The sequence below is a fragment of the Hipposideros armiger genome, unplaced genomic scaffold, assembly GCF_001890085.2.
Source record: "Hipposideros armiger isolate ML-2016 unplaced genomic scaffold, ASM189008v1 scaffold_1183, whole genome shotgun sequence".
In the NCBI taxonomy this organism is placed as follows: Eukaryota; Metazoa; Chordata; class Mammalia; order Chiroptera; family Hipposideridae; genus Hipposideros; species Hipposideros armiger.
In genome coordinates this window covers 97,895-110,873 of record NW_017732533.1, presented here as the reverse complement: position 1 = coordinate 110,873, position 12,979 = coordinate 97,895, and the positions used below count along the sequence as shown (strand labels likewise).

Below are 12,979 nucleotides of genomic sequence, written 5' to 3'. Positions count from 1 at the left end.
GGTCAAGTATTTTAAAATTATTATTTATTTTTTCTTAGTTTTAGTTATTTTTCCTTTACATTCATTTTGTGATTTAACCCTAAATTTTAATTTGAAACATATCTCAGGATCTCTTTATATTCTTAAAAATTATTGAGTATCCCAAAGATTTTTGGATAATATGGGCTACATATTTTGATATTTACTACATTACAACTTAAAACTGAGAAAGCTTCAAAACATGGGAATGTGCAAGCGGGTATCACAGTCATCAGAGTGAGGATATCACGTCGTGTTATGTTATCTCTGCAAAACTCCACTGTATACATGTGCCAAAATGAGAGCAATAAATCAAATAATATCTTAATATTTGTATGAACATGTCACTGCACAGACCCCCTGAAAGGTTTCCCTTTGAGAACGGCTACCTTTGAGATTCAATATGAGTACTTAATTTATTAGAAACTACTGTAGTATTTTTAAATTAATACTTTTGTGTAATTTTTGCCACTTGATTGTGGATTGGATTTTGTGACTTCTAAGGAATGGAATGCAGCAAAACTGATAGGATGCCAATTCCAATATGAAGTTATAAAAAGACTGGAGTGTACTGTGTCTCTCTCTCTCTAGAATCACATGCTCTAGGGGAGCCAGTTATGTTGTGAAGTAGAGATGACCAGTGAAGAGCTTGTGAGCAGATACTCTCAACTGAGCCTTGATATGACTATAGACCCAGCCCAACCTTGATTGCAAGATCATGAGAGACCTGGAGTCAGAACCATCGGCTAAACTCTCCCGTTTTCATAACTCACAGAGGCTGTGAGATAATAAATGTTTATTGTTTCAAGCTGCCAAATTTGCAAGCTGTTATACAATGATAGATCACTAATACACCTGGTACATGTTTTCCATGCTCTATTTTCAAATTTCTGTGTTTTTATACTTAATGGTTTTGGGTTTTTTTTTTTGTATTCTGTAGACCTTAGATTTTTTACTTGTATTATTTCATCAATTTGCATATTTATTGTTATCATTTAAGTTCATAGCCACTGTCTTTGCTATTTGTTTTCAATTTAATACACCTGCATTTTATTCTTTTATTTTCTTTGTTTTGTTTTGAAATGCTTAATTTTAAAATTATTTTATTTCTATTAATTTATTAATGCATTGCTTATTAATTAATCTACTATTTTCTTAGTAGTTACCCTAGAGATTACAACATACATATATAACTACTTCAACCAATTAAAATGTTTTATATTTATTCTTTTACCAATAATTCCAAAACCACGGAAAGTATTAACTCCATTTACTTCCTTCTGCATTCTATTTTGCCTGTTTTCATTCTACATGTCTAAAATACAATAAGTCATTATAATCATTATTTGCTATGACCAGTGTTCATTATATTTACCTACATGTTTACCCTCTTTTGTGTTCTTTATTCCATCCTTCATCTATGTTTCCAAACTGGATCATTTTCCTTCTGCCTTGAGAACTCTCTTTGTTTATTTTAGTACAGGCTTTCATATAACAAGAACTTAATTTTTGTTCTCTTACATAAGTTAATTTTATCTTCTTATTTCAAGAATATTTTCCCTGGGAATAGAAGTGTTATTTGGCATTCATTCTATTTTCGCACATTAAAGATGCTATACCAGCAGACAATGGAATGTTTCTTCACTTTCATCATTTCTATTGTTTGCTTAACTCAGTCTTACTACTGCTCATTTGAAGATAGTTGCTTTCAAGACTTTTTGTTGGTGTTTTTTAACAGTTTTACCAGAATGGATCCATGTTTGGTTTGCTTTACATTTATACTGTTTGGAATATGCCAGACTTCTTGAATCTGTGGGTAGATATCTTTCATCTGTTTGGGAGAATTCTCAACCACACTATTGCTTCAGCCCCATTTCCCCCTTCCACTCTTTCTATAAAAGAATTCAAATTACTTGTATATTAAACTATTTGACTGAATCCCACATTTCTGTTATACTCTGTTCTGCACTCACATCCCACCATTCTTCCTTTTTGTGTATCATGTGTATCTTTTCTTATGATATGTGTTTGAATTCACCAATCCTGCTCTTTACTATGTCTCTGATCTACTGTTAAACTCATCTATGAAGTTTTTAATTTTAGGTATTATATTTTAAATACTACAATAATCTTCTTTATAAATTCCAGTGTTTTTAAAATTTCCATCCTTTCATTCATTTTATCCATCTTGTATCCATTTTCACGAACTTATTAATCACAATTATTTCAGAATGATAAATATATCGATCATTTGTGGGTTTGCTTCTATTGTGTCTTTTTTTCCTCTTAGAAGTTGGCCACAATGCCTTTCCTCTTCTCACAACTCATAATTCTTTTAATGGATTCTGGACATTATGTATGAAAGAAATATAGAGGTTTAGATGATGAAATCTCCTAGAGAGCATTTACTTTATCCTCCACTAAAAATATGGAGTTGTGATGTTGAGTGAGGTTTCATAGGAGACCACTTCAATCCAATGAGGCCTGAGTTAAGTCAAAGGTGGTTTAAATTTTTAAAATTATATTGCGGTGGCATTGCTTAATAAGATTATATATGCTTCAAGTGTATAATTCTATAATACATCATCTGTATATTGCACTGTGTGCTCACCACCCAAAGTCTAGTGTTTCTCTTTCATCATGTATTTGATCCCTTTACCTTCTTAATCCTCCTCTACCCCTCTGGTATTATTGTCTGTGTCTATGAATTTGTTCATTGTCTGCTTTCTGTTTTACATCACACATGAATGAAATCATATGGTTCTTCTCCTTTTCTGCCTGACATATTTCGCTTAGCATGATACTCTCAGGACCCGTGCATGTTATTGTAAATGGCAGTATTTCATCTTTTCTTATGGCCGAGTAGTAGTCCTTTGTATATATGTACCACATCTTCTTTAGACCATCATCCATGGAAGGATATATAGGTTATTGCCATGTCCTAGCATTCCCTCCTCTGGGTATTTACCCAAAAAATGTGAAAACATTTATTCATAAAGATGTATTTACTCTATGTTCATTGCAGCATTATTCACAAAGGCTGGGTGAAATTTTAGTAAGACTCAGTTTATGTCTGATGCACGCTTGTTCCTAGGGTGTTTTATACTCAATTCTAAAGGACTTTAGGGACCTTAGCTCTGTCCTTCAGAAGATTTTGGCTTATCTGTTTAGCTTCTTGTCTTGTGCAATTACAAAATTTGGCATTCTTAGAGGGTAAGATAAGCCAAATATTTGAGGACACTTCACAGTTCCAGTTTTGTTACTTCAGCCCCATGCAACCTCTGAAATCTCTATTGTTTGCCCTTTGCCTCTGCTAAGGCTAAGACTTGATCCTCAGACTGTAGCCCATGTGTATCATTAATTAATGTCCTTAGGGAAAAAGGGCTATTGCTCCTCAGCATATTTCTAAATTTTTCTCAAATCTCTGGAATTTTAGTCAATTTAGTCTTATTGTTTCCAGCTCTTTAAGGCCTTGAATTGTTGGTGGGGATGACAGCTTCTTGCAATGAAGCCACATTGTTACAATGATCACATTCTACCCCAAATCAGAGGCTGCCAGTATCCTTTCAAGTATGGATTTGGTTCATTCTCTATTTCTTCTCTCTTTCCAGGATGCCAATAAAATGTGTTTCTGAACGTTTCATTGTGTGCCACATGTTTGCTTGTCTTTTGTTCTACTCTGTATTTGTTTCTCTGTGATCTTGAGCCTGGATGTGTGATATACACTGACCTTCTCTATAGTTTTCCAGACTGTGAATCCACTTCACTGCTGTGTCTAATTTAGAGTTAAATGCATCTATTAAGTTTTAATTTCAGTTGTTATTTTTACCAATTGGGATGAAGGAATAAAGCATCTGCCCTGTGCTTTATTCACCTTCATTACTGGGAAATGCCTATGGAGAAAAGAGAGAAAGCAGATAAGGTAACATAGCCGAACCTTGTAAACTGGATATGCACTTAAAAGGACTAATGATATTTACTAGACAAAAAAGAATTTATGTTTAAAATGACTTTACCAGGATCTCTCTAGGTAAGGATAATCTATATAAAATGGAATCCAGGATATGAAACGTGCCTTCCTAGGGAATGTCACATAAATTATATACCTCCCTAGGGTACTAAATCAAATGTGTACAATTTAAAATGCTTCCTATTGTGGGAGGAACCCATGAACATCACTTAGAGGCTCCATCTATTCTGAGCCAGAGACTCAAGCCTATACAGGAAGGAAGGACTTGTGAGAATCGTCATTGATGTCCCAGAAGCTTCTTTCTCTTTGTCTAAGCTTTTGATTACTTCTATCCTTGACACTATTTTTTTTTAAATATTTTTATTGGGGAATTGGGGGTATGGGAACAGTGCTGGGGAATTGGGGGAAGGGGAACAGACAAGTTGCTGTCGTTTTGTTCTTCAGTCTAGTTGTGGAGGATGTTGCTTCACTGGCCCAAGTTGGCACCATCACTGCACTCTTCCCAGGCGAGGCACATCAGTCGCCGGCTTCTGGACGGCCGCTCACTGCAGCTGCTGGCTGCTCACGCTGGCTGCTGGCTACATACAGTAGCCCATGGCAACCCACTGCCACAGGGGCTGCAGCCTACGCCGTCGCCGGCGACTCCCAGCAGCCCAGCTCCAGGTTGAGCTGTTGTTCAGCATCTTAGCTGTAGAGGGCAGTGTCACTGGCCCTCATATGTGGGATCCGAACCGGGGCCCTCTGGCATCCCAAGCCAGTTCTTAACCATCGCGCCACTCGGCCGGCCCTATCCTTGACACTATTTAGTAAAGTTTGATACTGGGTTAGATCACTGATTCATATGACTCTTAATTAATCTGATTCTGTGTGCTATAGTTCTGTAGTTTCCATTTGCTTATTTTTGTTAAAATTAACTAGTTGATCATATATTTTCTTGGTCACATTAATCACAATTGTTGTAAAGCACTATCTGGGTTGCCTAAGGGATAGCTTCTATTATCTATTTGTATTTTGATAATTTTTCTTCTATCTCCTGGCATGCCTGGTAGTGTGGGACTGCAAGGTAGACATTATGTATGAAAAAACTGAAGAGGTTGTAGATGATATCATAGTCTTAAAATTTCTTGCAGAAGGAAGTTATAATTGGATAGGTGACCTTGTTCCATTCAGAGGCTGAGTTGATTTATGGCTAAGGCTGAGTTTCAGTGTTTATGAGGACTAAAGTTTGTCCTTATTCTACAGCATAGCTTTAGAAGAGTTTCAGCTGGAAACCTAGGGTATTTCGGAGGCCATTCCTCCTTGGGCCTATACTCTAATGTTTAGGCCATAATGCTGTGTGGTTGCCATGAGCACTGCTTAGATTTTTAGCCTGATTTCTTGATCTCATACTCAGCTCAGGTGGGAAATCAACAAACGCCTTGACGGAAAAATCAACAGAAATGTTGGTCTCACCTCAGTGCATTTCCTTCTTTTAAGGACCTTGGCCTCACTCTGGGGTTGGTTGCTTCCTGATGCTTCTAAATAGTTAAAAAAATATATATAGCCCATTTTATAATAGTTCTAAAATGGAGGGTTTTTCTGTTACTAGGTATTCCATCATAGCCAGAAATAGAAGTCTTTTTTTGAGGAAGGACTGGGTCTCCAACTATGCTAGACATTTTACTTAAATATATTGGGGATAAAAAAAAATAACTTGTCTTCTTGAACAGTAGGAAAAAAATGATTGCAATATTTTTTATAATTTGAGCATATTTTCATTGTGGTTAAATACTAAAAGTGCCTTTGAAACATTTTTTATTATACATTTGGTAGTAAAAATATTAAAGTCAAAGATGTTTAAGAACCAGCAGGTAGGCCTGTTATGCCTCATTGTTGCCCTACAGAATAAATCAATTTGGGAAAGAAGGAGAGGTAGAATTAAGGTTAGAAAAAATAAATGGATGTAAATTTGTTGGGATTATTGACAGCCCTTCTAAGTAGTGGGGTCTAAATCCACATAAAATGAGGAGTCATGAGTCATATAATTTACATTAAGATCATAAACCATAATCACATTGTGGTTTGAAAGATACAACTTTTGCAAAAAATACAAAAAAGTAAAAGGAGAGTGATATTAAAATTGGAAAATTATTGAAGAGACTGTTGAAAAGGTTCAGATAACTGAAATTTGATATAACGTTTAGCAAAAACAGTGTTAATAGGGATAGAAAAGATGAAATAGATTTATATAATATTTCAGGAGAGTGGCAATTGGACTTGATGGCATATTGGATTTTGAGAGGAATATGGGAGATGAATAAGACACTAAATTATATAATAAGTTCTTTTAATTTTTATGTTCTTAGAAATTCAGATATTAAAGAATGTTGTAATAAAAGCTCCGATCTCAAAGCTCTTAGCATTTTGTTATATATTAGAGAAGGGGATTTCTTTTGTAGAAGAAACATATATTTGAATATAAGATCAGAGTCTTTGTACTGAATCAGGAATAGTGCAGTAGACCCAGAGAATTGCTGTTGGTACGATGGAGACCTACAGTTCCTTGTGAGTAGACTCTGATGAAAGTTATTCATCACTGCTCGTATTGCTTAATGACTCAGCTTCAGATACAAAGCCAACTAGCACTGGGAGTTTTTCAGCTGGTAACTATGGCCAAAGACAGATAAAAACTAAGAATGAAGAAATGATTAAATCTGTGCACACTAAGCTGCATCCATTATGATGTCAATTTAATGTGCTAATAATTCTGACAAAGCAGCTGACAAATCAACTTGACCTAGAGAATGGAGTAACTGTTTTATAACTGTTTCCATTTTGCAGAGGAACATAGTAATTACTAAGGCATTCTAAAAACTTAGAGTTTATGGGGGAGTTAATACTTAAATAATAAGTTTGTTGGAGTTGAAAGTAATAAATACATTGTTATTATAGAAAATTCTGAATATATAAAAAAGAAAACAAAAAAAATTATACATAATATTGCCATACAGAGAGAATGACAGGATATTTTAAAAATAATCTTCTAGATATTTTTAAAAATGTATCCAAAATAGGCTCAAATTTGCTTAGGATTAGAAACATAATCTCTGAAATAACACAATTTTTGTAAAACGAGAGGGCAGTCATTTATTTAATCATTAAAATAAAGGCAAAAAAGTTATCTAATTTGAAATAACTAATTTTTGTTACCTCAAATTTAAGTTTGAAAAAGCATATATCCTTATAATATAAAAACGTAACAAAACTCTTACTTGAAATTTGGAGGCATACATTCCTTATTCTTAGTAGAAAAAAAAATGGACCAAAGTCTTTCACACATCATTAACTCTATACAAAATTTCAAGGAACTATTTTCCATATAATAGTAATAACATTTATATTTGAAGTCCATGATTACCGTATTCTAATTATGAATTAGGAAAGTTTATAAAACTAATGACTGAAGATGGGTTAAAATGATAACCTGAACATGTATACAACCTGACACCAACTCATGACAAATCACTAAAAATTACAGGAAAAAATATATATTTTAAAATTTTATACCTCTGTGACTGTATTAGACACCAAAAGGAGATTCCTTGGGTGACTGGCAAACCTAAGAGAATCAGGAGCCCCTGTGCCTAGAAGAGTAGCCCCTTTCCTGGAATCATTTCCACTCTCTCCCACAACCAGAAGATTCCTAAATTGTCCACAGATCAGTAACAGGTCATCTCAAATATAAAGGCAAATACACACAGAAGATTCACCTAACATTAGACGAGTACTAACACCATAATATAGAGGCAGCAAACTCAACAAGCAAAAGAACTCAAACCCAGGGAGAGAGATATAATAGAATAAGAAGAAAACCATAATTAAAATAAGTATAATTAATACTTTTAGAGAGAGTTTAAATATTTAGCATTGAAAATACAGAATCAGGGGAATCATGCAAATTAAAAAAATGTGATTTTTGAAATAAAAATATCAATAACTTGGCTGATTAATAGAATGATTACAGATAAGGGGAGAATTTGTAAGGTAAAAGATTAAGCTAAGAGAATCTCTCAAAATACAATGGAAAAGACAAAAATAAAGTTAAATTAAAGATATTTTTATTTTTTCACAATGGGTTTGCTGCCAGAACATGTGTCATGAAAACCACCAAAAAATCTAAGCCAAAATGGGAAAGGAAGAGACACGTATCAATATGGTCATCATTGAACATGTAGATTCTGGCAAGTCCACTGCTATTGGTAACCTAGTTTACAAATGTCATGGGATTGACAAAAGAACCATTAAAAAAATTGAGAAGGAGGCTGCTGAGATGGGAAAGGGCTCCTTCAAGTATGCCTGGGTCTTGGATAAACTGAAAGCTGAATGTGAGCGTGGTATCACCATTGATATCTCCCTGTGGAAATTCGAGATCAGCAAGTATTATGTGAGCATCATTGATGCCCCAGGACACAGAAACTGTATCAAAAACATGATTACAGGCATATTTCAGGCTGACTGTGCTGTCCCAATTGTTGCTGCTGGTGTTGGTGAATTTGAAGCAAATATCTCCAAGAATGGGCAGACCTGTCAGCATGCCCTTCTGGCTTACACAGTGGGTGTGAAAATGACTAATTGTCGGTGTTAACAAAATGGATTCCACTGAGCCACGTTACAGCCAGAAGAGACATGAGGAAATCATTAAGGAAGTCAGCACCTACATTAAGAAAATTGGCTACAACCCTGACACAGGAGCATTTGTGCCAATTTCTTTTTGGAATGGTGACAACATGCTGTAGCCAAGTGCTAACATGCCCTGGTTCAAGGGATGGAAAGTCACCCATAAAGATGGTCCAGTGAAACCACACTGCTTGAAGCTCTGGATTGCATCCTGCCACCAATTCATCCAGCTGTCAAACCTTTACATCTGCCCCTCCAGGATGTCTACAAAATTGGTGGCACTGTCCCTGTGGGCCGAGTGGAGACTGCTGTTCTCAAACCCCGCATGGTGGCCACCTTTGCTCCAGTCAATGTTACAACTGAAGTCTAATGAAACGCACCATGAAGTTTTGAGTGAAGCTCCTCCTGGGGACAATGTGGGATTCGATATCAAGAATGTGTCTGTCAAAGATGTTTGTTGTGGCAATGTGGCTGGTGACAGCAAAAGTGACCCACGAATGAAAGCAGCTGGCTTCACAACTCAGTTGCTTATCCTGAACCATCCAGATCAAAACAGTGCTGAGACGCACCTGTGCTGGATTGTCACACAGCTCACATTGCTTGCAAATTTGCTGTGTTGAGAGAGAAGATTGATCGTCATTCTGGGAAAAAGCTGGAAGATAGCCAGAAGTTTTTGAAACCTGGTGATGCGGTCATCATTAATATGGTTCCTGGCAAGCCCATGTGTGTTGAGAGCTTCCTGGACTACCCTCCTCTGGGCCGTTTTGCTGTTCGTGACATGAGATAGGCAGTTGCTGTGGGTGTCATCAAAACAGTGGACAAGAAAGCAACTGGAGCTGGCATGGTCACCAAGTCTGCCCAGAATGTTCAGAAGGCTAAATGAGTATTATCCTGAATACCTGCCATCCTAGTCTTAATCAGTGGTGGAAAAATGGTGTCAGTACTGTTTGTCTCAAATTGGCCAGTTAAGTTTAATAGTAAAAGACTGCTTAACGATTACAATGGTAAAACCTTCAGAAGGAAAGGAGAATGTTTTGTGGACCATTTGGGGTATTTTTATGTGACAGTTTTTAAGTTATTTTTAAAATCAGTAATTTTTAATGAAAACAACTTGACTAAAATTCCATCACAATATTTTGAGACCCATTATTTTGAGCTTTCAATTTCTACATACTAAGTTATCGAGGGAAAAAAAAAGTATTCACAGGTATGGAAAAATATGACATGTCAAAAATATAACAAAGAAAAGTATAACACAAAATAGTCATGCAAAAAGAAAATCCCCACCTGACCTAAATTTTGATTCCCATACTGAAGGATAATTTGGTAAGTGGAATGAATGAAAATGATACATCCAGACATATGTGGTGAAATATTCGTTAAGTGATAAAAAGAAAACCATAAATGATTCTACACAAGAAAAAGTAAACAGAAAAGAAATGAAAATTCAATTCATATCATACTTTTTGTTGCCAAAAGTGGTACAAGAAGCCAATAAAGTAAAATTTGCAAAGATCTGAGGAAAATAATTTTGATCTTAGAATTATTCATAGAATTACACACTCATGTGTATGAGTGAAATAATGACATTCATTTACATTTGCAAAGACTTAGAAATGCTATTACATGTAAACTCACCTGGGATGAATTACAGAGGTATACAGTCTAACAAAACATAAAACAAACAAAAAATCTGTGGAATTTAAGAAGCAATGGCAAACAGCAAAACTGGTAAATCTTTTCACTTAATATAACTTTTCTATAAAAAGAAAAGCATGTGTGATTATGTGAATAATAACACAATGGAACCAAAATAATACCAGTTCAGAACAGCATGAGAGGAAATCATATAACTGTAACTGGTAGGAAATTGTCACTGAAATAGACAAATAGATCAATGGAATAGACTCAATAGTCTATAAATATATATATATATATATATATATATGACATATGTATATAAATATATATATATATAAAAATATATATATATATATATATATATATATATGACATAACAATGGTAGCTTTTTCAAATGTAGGCAAAAGTTAGTCTCTTCAATAAATTGTTTGGGAATAATTGGCTATTCATTTGGAGTTTAGTATCTACATTACAATAATCCCATGGACAGTTCAATGCATTATGTGAAAACACATAGCTATACATTTGCAGTTATATATCTTCATTATACAATTCCCAAAAATGAATTTCAGATGAATTTTGGACCTAAAGGGAAAAAAGATACTCAAAAGATATTTGGGGAGATTATGTATACAATTTTGGTGTAGGAAGATCTTTTGTTAGAATACTCAACAGATGGTAGCCATAAAGATAATGGTTAATAAATTGACTTCTTATGAACTTAAGCTTTTAAGTGACAAAAATAACTGAAACAAAGTTAAAAATAATTGGCAGACTAGGCAAAGTATTTAAACATTTAAAATAGGTAATTATATTTCAAAATAAAGAACACCTACAGATAAAAAGCAAGAATATATAATCTAAAAGCAAGAAAGTGACCAAACAAATAATTAACTAAAGATGAAATATAAAAGGCCATCAAACAAGCAGTGTTCAACCTCACTTATAATCTGAAAAAGCAAATTAAAATTAGCTACACTAAACATTTTGCATATAATTTCACAGTTTAATTATATCTTGAGGTGAGAGCACAGAAGAAGGACACTTTTGCACCATTGGTGGTAGTATAAATTAGTATAACCTTGTTGGAAAGCAATTTCAGAGAATTATACTGCAGCTTGAGATCTACCAATTATACTTCTTGGTATTCACTGAAGAGAAATATTCAATCATGGGAGCAGGTAACATGTGCAAAGATATGTATTGAAGCATTACTTATAAAAGTGAAAAATTGTAGACTGCCTAATTGCCTATCAATATGGAAATTAATATTAGTGTATAAATCTCAAAAACTTAATTTAAGTGAAAAGTTAAAAGGATACATTTCTATCATTTACATGAAAAAAGCTAACACAAATCATATATGTGTTCATGTGTACCTGTGTATAAATGTCTATAATAAACTCTAGAAATGTGTTAATCACTAAACGATTGATTACCTCTCACAACATTGGTTACCTCTCACAAGTAGACTTAAATTGGAAGTGGAAGACAGAGGGAAATATAGGGGTTTTTTTGTTGGTGGTGTTGGATTGCTTGAAATTTTATAATGATGATGCCTACATATTTAACTTGTGTAAATACAAGTAAAATTTTAAATATCACAATATAATTTTGTTATGTAAGAATCATCTGTAATTGAGTAGCTTGCATATTCCTAGAACTATCAATGAATTAGAAGGATTAATAATTTTAAAAGATTAAGGTGTAATATCCTTGAAGTTGAATATGGCTTTTTTCTAGACATGACAAAAAAATGGAATTGTTTGCTAATATCTTTGCCTTTGGAAACTTATTATGGTAATCTCTTGAGAATAGCAGCTAATCACATATCAGTAACAAAAGAGAGCACACATGTTCTGTCTATGTTTTAATTTGTTTGGGCTACTATCACAAAAATACCTTAAAATATTGGCTTGTAAACAAAAAACATTTATTTCTCACAGTTCTGGAAACTGGTAAGTCAAAGATCAGGGCACTGTCAGAGTTAGGGTCTGGTGAGAGCCTGCTTCCTAGACAGCTATCTCTTCACTGTGTCCTCACATGGCAGAAGGCACACGAGAATGCTCTGGGGTCTCTTGTATAAAGACACTAATGCCATTCATGAGGGCTCCACCCTTATGAACTAATCACCTACAAAACCCATCTCTTAATAATATCACATGGGGTTTAGGATTTCAACTAGGAATTTTAGCAGGACATAAACATTTGGACCACAGTGGTCTACTAAGTAATAACTTGAAAATGTTTCCATCATCTTTATTTTGCCAAAAAATTAAGCCCATCTCTTTGACTGTTTCCTCTCTTTCCTCAAATTTATATACGAGGTATGATTTTTTTAAAAATGGTGCATGTTTAAAAAAATTGTTACAGTAAAAGACACATTGCCATTAATCCCCCTCAAAACACTCCCCCTCGCTCGTAACACATTTATCCCATTGTTCTTGCCACTTTCTGAAGCAGTTCTGGAAGTCCTCTTTCATGAATGTCTTTAGTTGCACTGTAGTGGCTACCTCGATATCCTGAATCAATTCAAAACATTTACCTTTCCTGGTAAATTTTGACTTTGGGGCAGAGCTAGAGGTTGCACATGTGGCATCCAATAGAAAGGCAAGGATCTCCAATATGGGAAGTGTCATGTCAAACCTTAATAACAGCATGTGTGACAAGTTTCAACTTGTTCGATGCTGTCA

At 34.6% G+C, this 12,979-nt stretch overlaps 1 pseudogene; it reads left to right on the top strand.

Moving 5' to 3' along the window:
- Positions 1-8,153: 8,153 nt before the first annotated feature.
- On the top strand, positions 8,154-9,527 carry LOC109376734 (elongation factor 1-alpha 1 pseudogene; annotated as a pseudogene).
- The last annotated feature ends 3,452 nt before the right edge of the window (positions 9,528-12,979 follow it).